Genomic DNA, 14,255 nt, shown 5'->3' on the forward strand with positions numbered 1-14,255 from the left:
TCTTCCTTTCCAATTTTGATGTGTGTATTTTTTTTCTTGTCTAATTCCTCTGGCTAGAACTTCCAACACAATGTTGAATAACAGTGGTGATACTGGACGTCCTTGTCTTATTCCTAATCTTAGGGAGAAAGTTTTCAGTTTTTTCCCCAGTGAGGATGATATTACCTGTGGGCTTTTCATATATTCCCTTCATCATGTTGAGGAGATTCCCTTCTATTCCTATCCTTTGAAGTGTTTTCAACAGGAAAGGATGTTGAATTTTGTCAAATGCCTTTTCTGCATCAATCAAGATGATCAAGTGGTTTTTCTGCTCTGATTTGTTTAAATGGTGTATTACATGAACTGATTTTCTTATGTTGAACCATCCTTGCATACCTGGGATGAATCCTTCTTGGTCATGGCATATAATTCTTTTAATATGCTGCTGGATTCGATTTTCAAGAATTTTGTTGAGGATTTTTGCATCTATATTCATTAAAGAGATTGGTCTGTAGTTTTCTTTCTTTGTAATATCTTTGTCTGGCTTTGGTGTGAGGGTGATGTTGGCTTCATAGATTGAGTTAAGCAGCTTTCCCTCCTCTTCAATTTTTTTTTGAAGAATGTGAGCAGTATTGATACTAATTTTTTCTTGAATGTTTGGTAGAATTCACATGTGAAGCCATCTGGTCCTGGACTTTTCTTTTTGGGGAGTTTCTTAATGACTGATTCAATTTCTTTACTAGTGATTGGTTTCTTGAGATCATCTATTTCTTCTTGAGTCAATGTTGGTTGTTCATGCCTTTCTAGAAAGTTGTCCATTTCATCTACATTGTCAAATGTATTGTCATAAAGTTGTTCATAGTATCCTGTCATTACTTCCTTTATTTCTGTGGGGTCAGCGGTTATGTTTCCTCTTCCAGTTCTGATTTTATTTTTTTACATCCTCTCTCTACTTCTTTTCGTCAGCCTTGCTAAAGGCCCATCAATCTTACTGAGTTTTTGCATGGAATCAACTTCTGGTTTTGTTGATTTTCTTGATTGTTTTCATGTTCTCAATTTCATTTATTTCTGCTCTAATCTTCATTATTTCTTTCCTTTTGCTTGCTTTGGGGTTAGTTTGCTGTTCTTTCTCTAGTTCTTCCAAGTGGACAATTAATTCCTCGATTTTTGCTCTTTCTCCTTTTTTTTTTTTTTTTTTTTTTTTTTTTTTTTTTTTTTAAAGGAAAGACAGAGAGAAGGAAGGAAGGATAGAAGGAAGGAAGGAAGGAAGAAAGGGAAACATTTTTAAACATTTTCTTGTTTTTATTGTATTCTGTTTCTCCGTTTTTGTTACATGGGCTGGGGCCGGGAATCGAACCGAGGTCCTCCGGCATAGCAGGCAAGCACTTTGCCCGCTGAGCCACCGCGGCCCCCCCATCTCCTTTTTTGATATAGGCATTTAGGGCAATAAATTTCCTTCTTAGCATTGCCTTTTTGTGTCCCATAAATTTTGATATGTCGTGTTTTACTGATTTCTCTGGTAACTTCTTCCTTGACTCACTGGTTGTTTAAGAGTGTGTTGCTGAGACTCCATAGATTTGTGAATTTTTCTGGCACTTTGCCTATTATTGATTTCCAACTTCATTCCTTTATGATATGAGAAAGTGTTTTCTATGGTTTCAATCTTTTTTAATTTATTGAGACTTGCTTTGTGACCCAGCATATGGTCTATCCTTGAGAATGATCCATGTGCACGTGAGAAAAAGGTATATCTTGCTGTTGTGGGGTGTAATGTTCTATAAATACCTGTTAAAGTCTAGCTCATTTATTGCATTATTCAAATTCTCTGTTTCTTTATTGATCCTCTGTCTAGATGTTCTGTCAATTGATGAGAGTGGGGAATTGAAGTCTCCAACTATTATGATAGATGTGCCTATTTCTCTTTTCTGTGTTTGCCTCATGTATTTTTGAGCATTCTGGCTCAGTACATAAATATTTATGATTATGACTTGTTGAATTGTTCCTTTTATTAATACATAGTGCCCTTCTTTGTCTCTTTTAACTGTTTTACATTTGAAGACTAATTTGTTGGATATTAGTATAGCTACTCTTGCTCTTTTCTGATTGTTATTTGCATGGAATATCTTTTTCCAACCTTTCACTTTCAACCTATGTTTATCCTTGGGTCTAAGATATGTTTCCTGTAGACAGCATATAGATGGCTCCTGTTCTTTAATCCATTCTCCCAGTCTATGTCTTTTGATTGGGGAGTTTAATCCATTAACATTTAGTGTTATTACTGTATAAGCATACTTTCTTATACCATTTTACCTTTTGGATTTTATATGTCATATCTAATTTTCCTTCTTTTTACCTTTACTGATAGTCTTCATTTCTACACTCTTCTTCACACCTCTCTCTCCTGTCATTTCACATCTGTCTCTTCTTGCAGAACCAGTCTCTTGGTCACAAATTCTCTCAGTGATTTTTTTGTCTGAAAATGTTTTAATGTCTCCTTCATTTTTGAACGATAATTTTGCTGGATATAGAATTTTTGGTTGGCAGTTTTCCCCTTTAGTAATTTAAATATATCATCCCACTGTCTTCTTGCCTCCATGATTTCTGCTGAGAAATCTATGCATAGTCTTTTTGGGCTTCCCTTGCATGTGATGGATTGCTTTTCTCTTGCTGCTTTCAGAATTCTCTCTTTCTGATTGACATCTGACATTCTGATTAGTCACCGTCTTGGAGTACATCTGTTTGGATCTATTCTGTTTGGGGTATGCTGCACATCTTGGATCTGTCATTTTAAGATTTGTAATTTTTTTTTTTTTTTTTTTTTTTTTTTTATTTAAAGGAAAGACAGAGAGAAGGAAGGAAGGATAGAAGGAAGGAAGGAAGGAAGAAAGGGAAACATTTTTAAACATTTTCTTGTTTTATTGTATTCTGTTTCTCCGTTTTTGTTACATGGGCTGGGGCCGGGAATCGAACCGAGGTCCTCCGGCATAGCAGGCAAGCACTTTGCCCGCTGAGCCACCGCGGCCCGCCCAAGATTTGTAATTTTAACTCTTTCATAAGAGTTGGGAAATTTTCAGTGGTAATTTCCTCCATTAGTTTTTCTCCTCCTTTTCCCTTCTCTTCTCCTTCTGGGACACCTACAGCACGTATATTTGTGAGCTTCATGTTGTCATTCAATTCCCTGAGTCCTTGCTCATATTTTCCCATTCTTTTCCCTATATTTTCTTTTGTTTGTCAGATTTTGGATATCCCATCCTCCAGTTCATGAATCCCATCTTCTGCATCTTGAAATCTGACATTGTAGGTTTCCATTGTTTTTTTTTCTTCTCTTCTAGTGTGCCTTTCATTCCCATAAGTTCTCTGATTTGTTTTTTCAGACTTTCAATTTTTTCTTTTTGTTCATTACTTGCCTTCTTTATATCCTCCCTCAATTCACTGATTTGATTTGTGATGAGGTTTTCCATGTCTGTTCAAACATTCTGAATTGATTGTTTCAACCCCTGTATCTCATCTGAATTTTTTATTTGTTCCTTTGACTGGGCCATATCTAAAATTTTCCTAGTATGATTCATTATTTTTTGCTGGCATCTAGGCATTTAATTACCTTAGTCAGTTTATTCTGGAAATTGTTTTCACTTTTTTTTTTTACCTAGGATTTTCTTGCTGGATGATTTTGTTGTCTATCAGTTCAGCTTATTCTGGACCTCTAGCTTAGGTTTTGTTTAGCAGATCAGAATTTTTCAGCTCTTGTTTTCTTGTTTCTTGCCCTGTCTGTATGGTGCCTTTTGCCCCACCTTAGGAGGGTCTACTTAGGTAGTTTACACCCTAGCCAGATTTTCCCAGACCAGACTCGCCTCCTGTGAGCATGAGACTCAGCAGGTTGAAAGTCTTTCCTATGAAGTCTCTGGGCTCTGCATTTTTCCTATCCTGCCCATATGTGGCACTTTTCTCCCTGTGAGTCCCGCCAGCATAAGGTGATGTGGTACCTTTAACTGTAGCTGACTCTCCCTGCTGGGGGCATGGTGGAGACAGAGGAGAGGTTGTAGTCTGGTTTTAATTGCTTCACTTTTCCAGACCCTGGGGTCTGAACTCCTTGAGGGAGGGATTCCACCTGAGCTGGGCCCCACCTCTCTCCCGGGGAAGGCACAGGTTTCAGACAAACACTCAAACACACTTAATTCTGCCTGTGCCTGGGGCAGTGGAGCCCAAGAAGCTCTGCAGCTGTATCCAAAGAGCAGTCAAGTCATAGAAACACAGCCACCAAAATGAAAGAGAAAAATCCTCTCCAGAGCAGGATCCCCATTCCTCAGGTTTGCCAATCAAGAGCTTAAGTTGATACGTTGCTCTGTGTATCTCCAGGGCCTATGTGCCCCCTCCTTTCCTTTAGGGTCCAGACCTTTTCAAATCCAAAAAACCCTGTGGTTTTGTTTTTATTTTTCTTTTCCGTCAGCCCTGCCCTCTCTATGTCGAGATAAAAACCAGTGACCTCTGCTTTTAATTGAGGTTCAGCTGAGGTGGGGGCCTATTTTTAGTAGTCAGAATTTGTTAATTAATTCCACAATTGGCATTTGGTTGTGTTCAGCCCCTGCTGCTGGTAAAGTCTCTTTTCTTTCACCTCTGGGAAGCAGCCTGTGGGGGAGGGGCACCGGCCACTGCAGCTTGGGGAATTCACGGTTCTGGGGGGGCTCGCAGCCGGTCCAGCTGGTCCAGACTGGTGTACACTATGTGTCCAGTCACTACCGTGGCCCTAGCAGTTGTTCTGTACTCTTCCTGGCTATTTATTAGCTGCCCTGGAGGACGAACTAAATCTGACACCTCACTAAGCCACCATCTTGGAGCCACTTTTTTCTTTTAAAAATATCAATTATACATGATACTTGTAGAAAGTGAAAAATAATGACAAACATAAATACATAAATTAAAATCACCTCATATTTTACCATCCAGAGGTAACAAGTATTAACATTTTGATGTATATTTTCATATCTTTTTATTAACACATGTATATATGTTTTTAAGAGTTTCATGCTGTCTACTTATATTGAAACTTTTTTTTTCATTCAACATTATATTGTCAACACATTTCCCTGCCTATAATTAGGTGTCTATGCTATCATTTCATGGTTGCATAATGTGCTGTTGTATAAATAGCCATAATTTATTTAGCCAATCTGTAATTATTGAATATTTAAATTTCTTCCAACTTTATATTGTTAAAAGAATTATCCAGTTAGCATACTTATTACACAAATTTTTATGCATTTGACTCGAAATGCAATTCTTAGGTTAACTGTAAGCACATATTTGAGACTTTTGATATCTTTTGCCAAATTGTTCCCCAGAAAGATTGCATTGATATATATCCTCTCCTCTTGAATGTGAATATTTTATCCCGTACTCTTCCTTTCTTTATAATCTTTGACACTCTCACAGTTAAAAATGGCATCCCACTGATTTATATTTCATTGATTACCATTGACATTGAATTTCTTTTCATATTTCTAATTTTACATCTATAATTTTTAATGGATTATCTTCTTAGTATTTAGTTTATTTTTAAAATCTATTTGTAGGATTTTATTTAACATAATAAAACTATTAGATATGATACAATTTTTATAGTTTGTCATTTGCCTATTTTTTTTTACTTTTTTTAAAATTGTGAAATATAACACATATACAAAAAAGCAACAAATTTCCAAGTACATTTAAACAAGTAGTTATAGAACAGATTTTAAAATTTGGTATGGGTTACAGTTACACAATTTTTCGTTTTTTCTTCTAGCCACTCCAAGACACTGGAGACCAAAAGAAATATTAATAATGGTTCAGCAGTCATACTTATTTGTTATATCCTATCTGTTATATTCCTCCTCTTTTTTTCTTTTCGTGAAAAATAACATATATACAAAAAAGCAAGAAATTTCAAAGTACATCACAACAACGGTTGTAGAACAAATTTCAGAGCTTGGTATGGGTTACAATTCCACAACTTTAGGTTTTTATTTCTAGCTGCTCTAAGGTACTGGAGACTAAAAGAAATATCAATATAATGATTCAGCTATAATACGCATTTGTTAAACCCGACCTTTTCTGTATAACTCCACCATCACCTTTGATCTTTCTCCCACTCTTTAGGGGTATTTGGGCTATGCCCATTCTAACTTTTTCGTGTTGGAAGGGGCTGTCAGTAACATGGAATAGGAGGATGGAACTAGTTGATGTTCTGGAAAGGCAGGCCCCTCTGCATTTCAGGACTTATATGGTCCTGGGACCCATGTGGAGGTTGTAGATTTCTGGAAAGTTGCCTTGTGCAACCTTTGTAGAATCTTATATAATGCCCTAGGTGTTCTTTAGGATGGGCAGGAATGGTTTTGATTGGGATTTGGCAAGTTATGATAGGTAGCAATGTCTTTAACTAGAGCTAGTATAAGAATGACCTCCAGAGTAGCTTCTTGACTCTATTTAACCTCTCTCAACCACTGATACCTTATTTGTTACACTTCTTTTCCCTCTTTTGGTCTGGATGGCCTTGTTGATCCCACAGTGCCAGGGCCAGGCTCATCCCTGGGAGTCAACTCCCGTGCCGCCAGGGAGTTTCATCCCTGGATGTTGTGTCCCACGTAGGGGCCTCACTTGCCTTTTAATGTCTAATATTATTTAATATATGGTCAAAGCCTTTAGCATTTCTTTTAAAAATTACATATATCAGGGTTGTATGGGTAGTTCAGTGGTTAGAATGCCCACCTTTCACGTGGGAGACCTGAGTTTGATTCCTGGACCACACCCCACCCCCCAAAAAATAAATGTATCATTCGTATAAAATTATGAAAATACATATGGTTTGAATAATAATAATACAGCAAATAGTTCTGTGCTTACTACCTGGTTTAAGAATAGTATATTTGCAAAACTTTTGAAAACTATTTGAATCCCTATCATATCATATTCTTTCTTCTCTCCAAAAGTAGCCCATTTCCTGAGTCTTGTTATTGTTGACTTGTTTTCTTAATACATTTGTCATATATGGAAAATTCGTAAATATTATTATTTAATTTTGCATAATTTGAACTGTATATAATAGAATCATACTTTATGAGTTACTTTGTGACTTCGTTTTTTTTAACTCAAGATTATCTGTTGAGAATCATTCATGTTGATACATCCTTTTAAATGTATGGTGTTTTACTTTCCTTGTTGATAAAGAAAATACCATGAATTAGATTGTTTTAAACAATGGGAATGTATTGGTTCACAGTTTTGTGGCTAGGAGAAATCGAAATCCAAGGTGTCATCAAGGCAATGCTTTTTTCCCAAAGACTGGTATTCTGGGTGCTGGCTGTTGGTGGTCTTTGGTCTGTCACATGGCAGTCTCTTCTTGCTTCTGCCTTCTCTTCCAGGTTCCTTTGACATTCAGCTTCTGGCTGCTTTCTCTGGCTTTTTCTTTCTCCATGACCTTCACTATAAGATCTTCAGTAATGGGATTAAGATTCATCCTGATTCAGCTAGGCTACACCTTAATTGACATAACTTTATCAAAAGGTCCTAATTACAAGAGTTCACACCCACAGGAATGGATTAAGTTTAAAAACATATTTTTCTGTGGTACATGGCTCCAAATTACCACATTTGATATTCTATTATATGGACATATCACAGTTTATTTTTGTATTCTTCTGTTGTTTCCTGGGTTCTTTTTTTTCTGTTACCAAAAAAAAAAATGCTACCATAAACCTTGTGCATATCTCCTTGTGTTCCTTGTGTCTCTCATTGTGGTTTGAATTTACATTTATCTGTTTATTTATGAATGGGCATCTTTTAAATAAATTTTTGACCATTTATGGATGCTTTGTGAGCATATTTTCATGTCTTTCACCATTTTTTCTATCAGATTGTGTATTTCTTTAGGACTGGTAGGTGATCTTTATATATTCTAGACACTAATCCTAAATCAGTTTTATGTACGAAAAATGCATTCTCTTGAATTTGTGACTTGTTTTTTCCCCTTTTTTTATGGTGTCTTTTGATGTCATAATTTTATCTTATTAACATTTGCTTTTATGGTTTGTGTTTTTTGATTTCTTGTTTAGAATTTCTTCCTATTTTGAGGATATAAAGATATTCTGCTACTCTTTTTTTTTTCCAGAAAGATTTAGAATTTGGCTTTCACATATATGTTCTTTACACATCTAGAGTTGATTTTTGTGAATGGTTTCAGGTGCTGTGGAAGGTTGCATTATTCGTCCTAATTCTTCATACCTCCATGTATCCAACCCTTTAGCATGTGGCTTTAAGTTCCTGCCATAAAGTTAGCTAATATTCCCTCACTTCCTAACTTGTATCAGCCACGTTACTTAATCTGGCCAACAGAAGGAGCAGAAGAGACAGCATATTAATTTTCAGCCTAAATCTTGAGACCTTGTGTGTTTCTGCATCTACCATTGCTATGAGAAGAATATGCCCAACTAGTAGTAGACTCATTCCAGTAGAAGGAGAAATGCCCTACCAAAGCTGCTCCAGCTGAGCCCAGCTGATTTCAACTGAATCCCAAGTAACTTATAGACTCTGCAGTGATAATAAAACACTGCTGCTTTAATCCACTGAGTTTGAGGTGATTTGTTCTATACAATGATTAACTGATACAATTAATCCAATTTCATTTTTTTCTGTATGAAAACCAGTTGTCTCTCTTATCATTGTATAGTAATGTGTCTATCTTTTGGTTAGTGTTTGCCTAATAAATTCATTTTCCATTCATCCTATTTTGTGGTCCTCATGTTCTAGGGGTATCTTAAAAAAATCCCAGTCTAAGAATTTAAACTACAAACTTTGGTAATTTTTTTATAGTGATTTTATTCCTCTTAATCCATCTCTGTCTTTTTTTTTTTTTTTTTTTTTTACTATGGAAACCATGTATTTATTGATTCAGGGAAAGCATCAGCATGTCTTAGGCAAAGGTGACTTCGCCTTCACCTCCTCAAGAATGTCAGCCAGGAGCTCACTTTCTGCCAGGAGGATAACAGTTCTTTCCCTCAGGCCTTTGCCCAGGCACTCCTGGATGTGCATGCCTCACAACCAGTGCCCGCCCCATTTATAAAATGCACTCCTTGTATAAGACTGGGGGCAATGGGAACTCATCAAACTCTCCTTCACTTCCAATTCTATTGGCCACCAGCATGAGTCAAGGACCTGGGTCATGCTCTTCACGGAGGCTGCATTAGAGAGCTCAGAGATGATGCTGTGGGTGAAGCTGCCATGGATACTCCTGGGTACTGGAGCAAAACAAGGTGATGGTGATGTCCAAACTTTTATCATGATGTCTTCTCACAGTTGAAATCTTCTCAGGCCTCTGCTTCCAAAGACTATGAAGATGAACTGGATCAGTAGATTTCAATGTCCAGCAGGCCACAACCAGACGGGGCCCAGTCTATAGGCCCAGGGCCTTAGACTGGCCCTGGTAAGGTAAGGTCCTTTCCAGATTCTGCCTGAGCTACCTGAATTTCCTAGGCCAGAACAGACCTCAGAGCCTCTGTGGAAGGGAAAAAGTGTCATCTGGATGACACATGTTTGGGTCCTTGGCCAGCTCTTCATAGGCACCATAAGACTTAGGTGTCATGTGTCTGTGCCTGGCTCATGTCGTGGCCTGCCACAGCCACCACCTGTGCTCAGAGTGAGACCACTTCTGCAGTATGGTCATGAAGTTACTGGAGATATGACTAATGGGCATAATGCCCCAGCAGAGTGCCAGCTGTGGGCCAGCACAAATTAAAAGCCATTTCTATCATTTTTGTTTTCATATTGTCTTTGAACTGTTTTTCTATTTTTTCCTTCTTTGTCTCTCTTTTTTTCTTGGCCTTTTTTGGGTTCATTTTGTTATTATGCTGGTTTTTTATTCTATTTTTTCCCCTTCAAGTTTTTAATTGTCCATACTGTCTCTGATTTTTGTGGTTTCTTAAAAATTTTTTCATGCATATTTCACTTAAAATGTTTAAAGACAATTACTGTCTTCACTCTCCTCTTGAACAATATAAGGACCTTAGCATACTATAACTTTAATAACCATCTATCATTTTAAGAACATTTTGTTCTACTTTTTTTAAAACCTCACAAATTAATGTCATTAAATTTATCCACATGATTATTATTTTCTCTTTCAGTACTTCTCCTGCATTTCAGATCTGGGAGCAGGGCAGGTGAGTTTTGACTTAGAGCACTTCCTCTGGATATTTCATTCATAAGGAGATGGTGGTAAACTTTCTCCATTTTTGTTTGTCTGAAAATGTCTTCATTTCATGCTTATTCTTGAAATATGGCTTGGCTAGGCATACAATTCTAGATTGAGAGTTATTGTCACTTAGCCTTTAGAAGGTATTATTATGTAATTTCCTGGCTTCAATTATTCTCAAGATATCAGTGATCGTTTTAGTTGTTCCTCTGTAAATAATCACTCTCTCTCTCTCTTTTTTTTGAATGCTTGTCAAGTAAATGTTAATTAAGTTAGTTTGTGCTTAGGCCCCATACTTAACTTTTTTTTTTATTGTGTAATATAACGTATATACAAAGCAAAGAAAGAAAAAAAGCAATATTACCCTAGTACATGGAACCTTTGTAGAATCTTATATATTGCCCTAGGTGTTCTTTAAGATTGGTTGGAATGGTTTCAGTTGGGGTTTGAGACATTATGCTAGGTAGTGATGTATAACTAAGCTTGCATAAGAGTGACCTCCAGAGTAACCTCTCGACTCTATTTGAACTCTCTTAGCCACTGATACTTTTTTTAGTTACACTCCTTTTCTCCTTTTTGTCAGGATGGAATTGTTGATTTCTGGCTTCTTTTAAGATCTCTATAACCCATCCTTCTCTATGATATGTGTAAGTGTCAGTCTATTTTCATTTATCCTTTTGGGCATTGCTGTAGTTCCTGGATCTGAGAATTTATACATTTCCACCATTCTAGAAATTCTCTTGCATTTTTAAACATCTTTATCATTGTTTTAGTTTCTTTGGCTGCTCAAGCAATTATCATGCAATGTATTGGCTTAAGCAATGTGAATTTAATGGCTTACAGTTTTGGAGCTAGGAGAAGTGCAAATCAAGGTGTCATCCAGGTGATGCTTTCTTCCAGAAGACTAGCATTCTGGGGTTGGCTACTGGTGATACTTGGTCCTTGGTCTTCTGTCACACAGCAATGCATATCACTGTTTCTCCTGGCATCACCATTCACTTCTGGGCTCTGTTGATATTCAGGTTCTAGCTGCTCTCTCTGTGGCTTTTTTTCTCTCTCCGAATTTCATTCTGCTTAAAAAGGACTCCAGAAATAGAATTAAGACCCATCCTGATTGAATTGGGCCACACCTTAACTGAATTAGCCTCCTCAGAAGGTCCTATTTACAATGGGTTCACACCTGACAGGAATGGATTAAGTTTAAGGATTTATTTTTCTGGAGCACATAGCTCCAAACCACTCATCTTCTTCTGCTAGCTGATCTATTAGACATACTCTCACTCTGTGCTCCAAGTATGTTGATCTCTCTTTCATATTTACTTTGCTACATATGAGTACTCTGATTATCTTTTGGTTCACTAATTCTCTCTTTAGCTCTAATCTAATAATTAACCTGATGTGCCAGTTTGAAGCTATTATGTACCCCAGAAAAGCCACGTCCTTTAATCCTCATTCAATATTGCTGGGTAGGACCTTTCTGATTGTTTCCATGGAGATGTGACCCACCCAATTGTGGATGGTAATTTTTGATTAAATTGTTTTCATGGAGATGTGTCTGCATGTCGGTAACCGTCTCGCTCGGTGTCAGGTCCCCGGCCGGCGAGGGAGACAGGGGGAGAGAGACGGGCACAAACAAAACGACTCGGGCGGTAAAAACGGGTTCGAGACACACGGCGGTCGTAAGCACAGGCTTTTACTGGAGTCAAGCTTGCATACTCTCAGGCAGATTCCGCGCGGGCAAAATATCCCGCGGGGGGACAACCTCTATGCGGCCGTCAGGTACGGCTCCCTGTGGGTCGTCTCCACCCACCCTGTCCGGGTAACCTCTTATATACTGTGCCCAAACCCAATAGGTTAGTGCCACGTATACAGAGGTGATTGGAAGACAGGGTTGGTGGGCGCGTGCGTCATACGCGGAAACAGGATGCGGGCGCCATCTTGACTCACTCGATGGGCGGGGGGAACTCTAGAGCAGGCCGCAGCGTGTCCACTAGGCCAGACCCGGGAGGCGGCTCTCCACATCTGCACCCATTCAAGGCGGGTTGCTTATTGAAGCCCTTTAAGAGGGACCCATTTTGAAAAAAAGCTTTAGAACTGACAGAGCTACCAGAACCAACCGAGTCCACACAGCTAGAGAACTTTGGAGATGGAGAAGGAAAATGCCTCCAGGGAAGTTTCATGAAACAAGAAGCTGGGAGAGAAAACTAGCAGACTTCGCCATGTGCCCTCAGTTGAGAGAGAAACCTCGACCTTCATCAGCCTTTTTTGAGTGAAGGTAACTTCTTGTTGGTACCTTAATTTGGACATTTTCACAGCCATAGAACTATAAACTTGCAACATAATAAATTCCCCTTTTTAAAATCCATTCTGTTTTGGTATATCGCATTCTGGCAGCTTTGCAAACTAAAACACCTGACAATGAAGTTTTTAATCTTAAATATTGTAGGCTTTTTTTTTTTTCACATGGGCAGGCACCAGGAATCGAATCCAGGTCCCAGGCATGGCAGGTGAGAACTCTGCCACTGAGCCACCATTGCCCGCCCTGTAGTTTTTATTTATAGAACACCATTTTTTCTTTTCCAAGTCTGTTTACTTTTTTGTAGTCTCTTGTTTCTTCATCATTTTCAACAGACTTTTCCTTTAAACATATTAAACTCTCATGTTTTAAATTCAATATCTGATAAGACTAATACCTGCAATTTCTGAAATTCTAGTTGAATTTCTTGGTGAGTCTACTGACTCTTATTCATGGTGGCTTGTTTCCTTATGTATTTTTTATCTTTATTTGTAAACTCACAATCATTGGAACTCTATCTGTGGTAAGTCTATGAGTATGAGGCCTGGATTAAAGATACTTTCTACAGAGGAATTTGCATTTGCTTCTGTCAGGCAACTGCAGCACTACCAAATAAAGAACTTCTCTAATCTATTTTTCAGACCATATAGATAATGAGGTTCTGTTACCAAATCAAAATGAAAGTTAGCTTCAGGTTTTGAGTTTTTAAGCAGACACTTCTTTTTCCCTTTCATCCAGAATCTAGAATCCAGAGCCCTCCTCTGTGGAGCAGAGGAACAAGTGTTGTTTGTTTTGTTAGATTGTTGTTTTGGTTTATCTTTTCACTGTGAATGTCTCTTTTCATGATATCAGCTTTATGAGGGTGTTTCTATCTTAATTTCAGGCTTAAATGAACCTTTTCTCCTATTCCTTATTAAAACTGAAATTACTATACTTCCAGAAATAAGCAAATATCAGGAAATACTCCCAGGCAACTGTGTTCTTCATGTGCTTAGTTACACTTTTAGATTCCTGATTTTGAGTCATTTTTGCTTCTGAAGAATTTCTATATTTTCTTTCCATCTAAGCTGTGCTTCTAAAAATATTTTAATATTATTGAGAATTTTCAGGTATCTGTACCAGAAATCTTCCTTTGACATGCCATATTTCTGGAAATAGAAATCTAGAACTTTAAAAATTTGATGTAGACAAATCTAATAACATTTCCCTCTAAGATTTTGTGTTTGGTGTTAACTTTAGGAAGTCCTACTTCAAGTATTCACATATATGTTTTTTTGTACTTTCATGATTTCATGTTTTAAATGTTTAAATATTTAATTCATTGGAATTTATCTTGTGTAGTATGAGAGGTAGAAATCTAATTTTATTTTATTTTTCAGATGGCTCATTTATTGCCCAATGTCTAGGCAATATGTTAAATAATAGAAATACGAAATAATAAAGGCTGAAATTATTTTTGCCAATGAAATCCTTGTATTTGAATGGAAGTTGTTAGCATACTTATTAGCTGTATGGTATGGAAAAGTAATTATGAAAATTAGTGCCTTTTAAAATATCTTAATTTCCTTTGTCCTCTTGGAAAGAGGATAGACTTTTAGTTGCATGGTTTTATCTGCCAGTGTTTACTGTGGATAGTATCTTTTTTTTTCTCAGAGATTCCCAGGACACTGTTAAAATAGGGTATTAAAATGGAAAATCCTGGGGAGTGAATGATTCCTCCTGGCCCCATTTATGTATTCTTTCTGTTTTTCCAAAAAC

General features: G+C 37.3%; 1 long non-coding RNA gene and 1 pseudogene across 4 annotated transcripts in view; one reads left to right on the forward strand and one right to left on the reverse strand.

Moving 5' to 3' along the window:
* Positions 1-14,255, forward strand: part of LOC143660847 (uncharacterized) — a 256,137-nt gene that overhangs the window by 217,324 nt on the left and 24,558 nt on the right. The window lies entirely within an intron of this gene.
* Positions 8,914-9,515, reverse strand: LOC143661535 (trans-1,2-dihydrobenzene-1,2-diol dehydrogenase pseudogene; annotated as a pseudogene).

This window comes from Tamandua tetradactyla, chromosome 17 (assembly GCF_023851605.1).
Source record: "Tamandua tetradactyla isolate mTamTet1 chromosome 17, mTamTet1.pri, whole genome shotgun sequence".
NCBI lineage: Eukaryota > Metazoa > Chordata > Mammalia > Pilosa > Myrmecophagidae > Tamandua > Tamandua tetradactyla.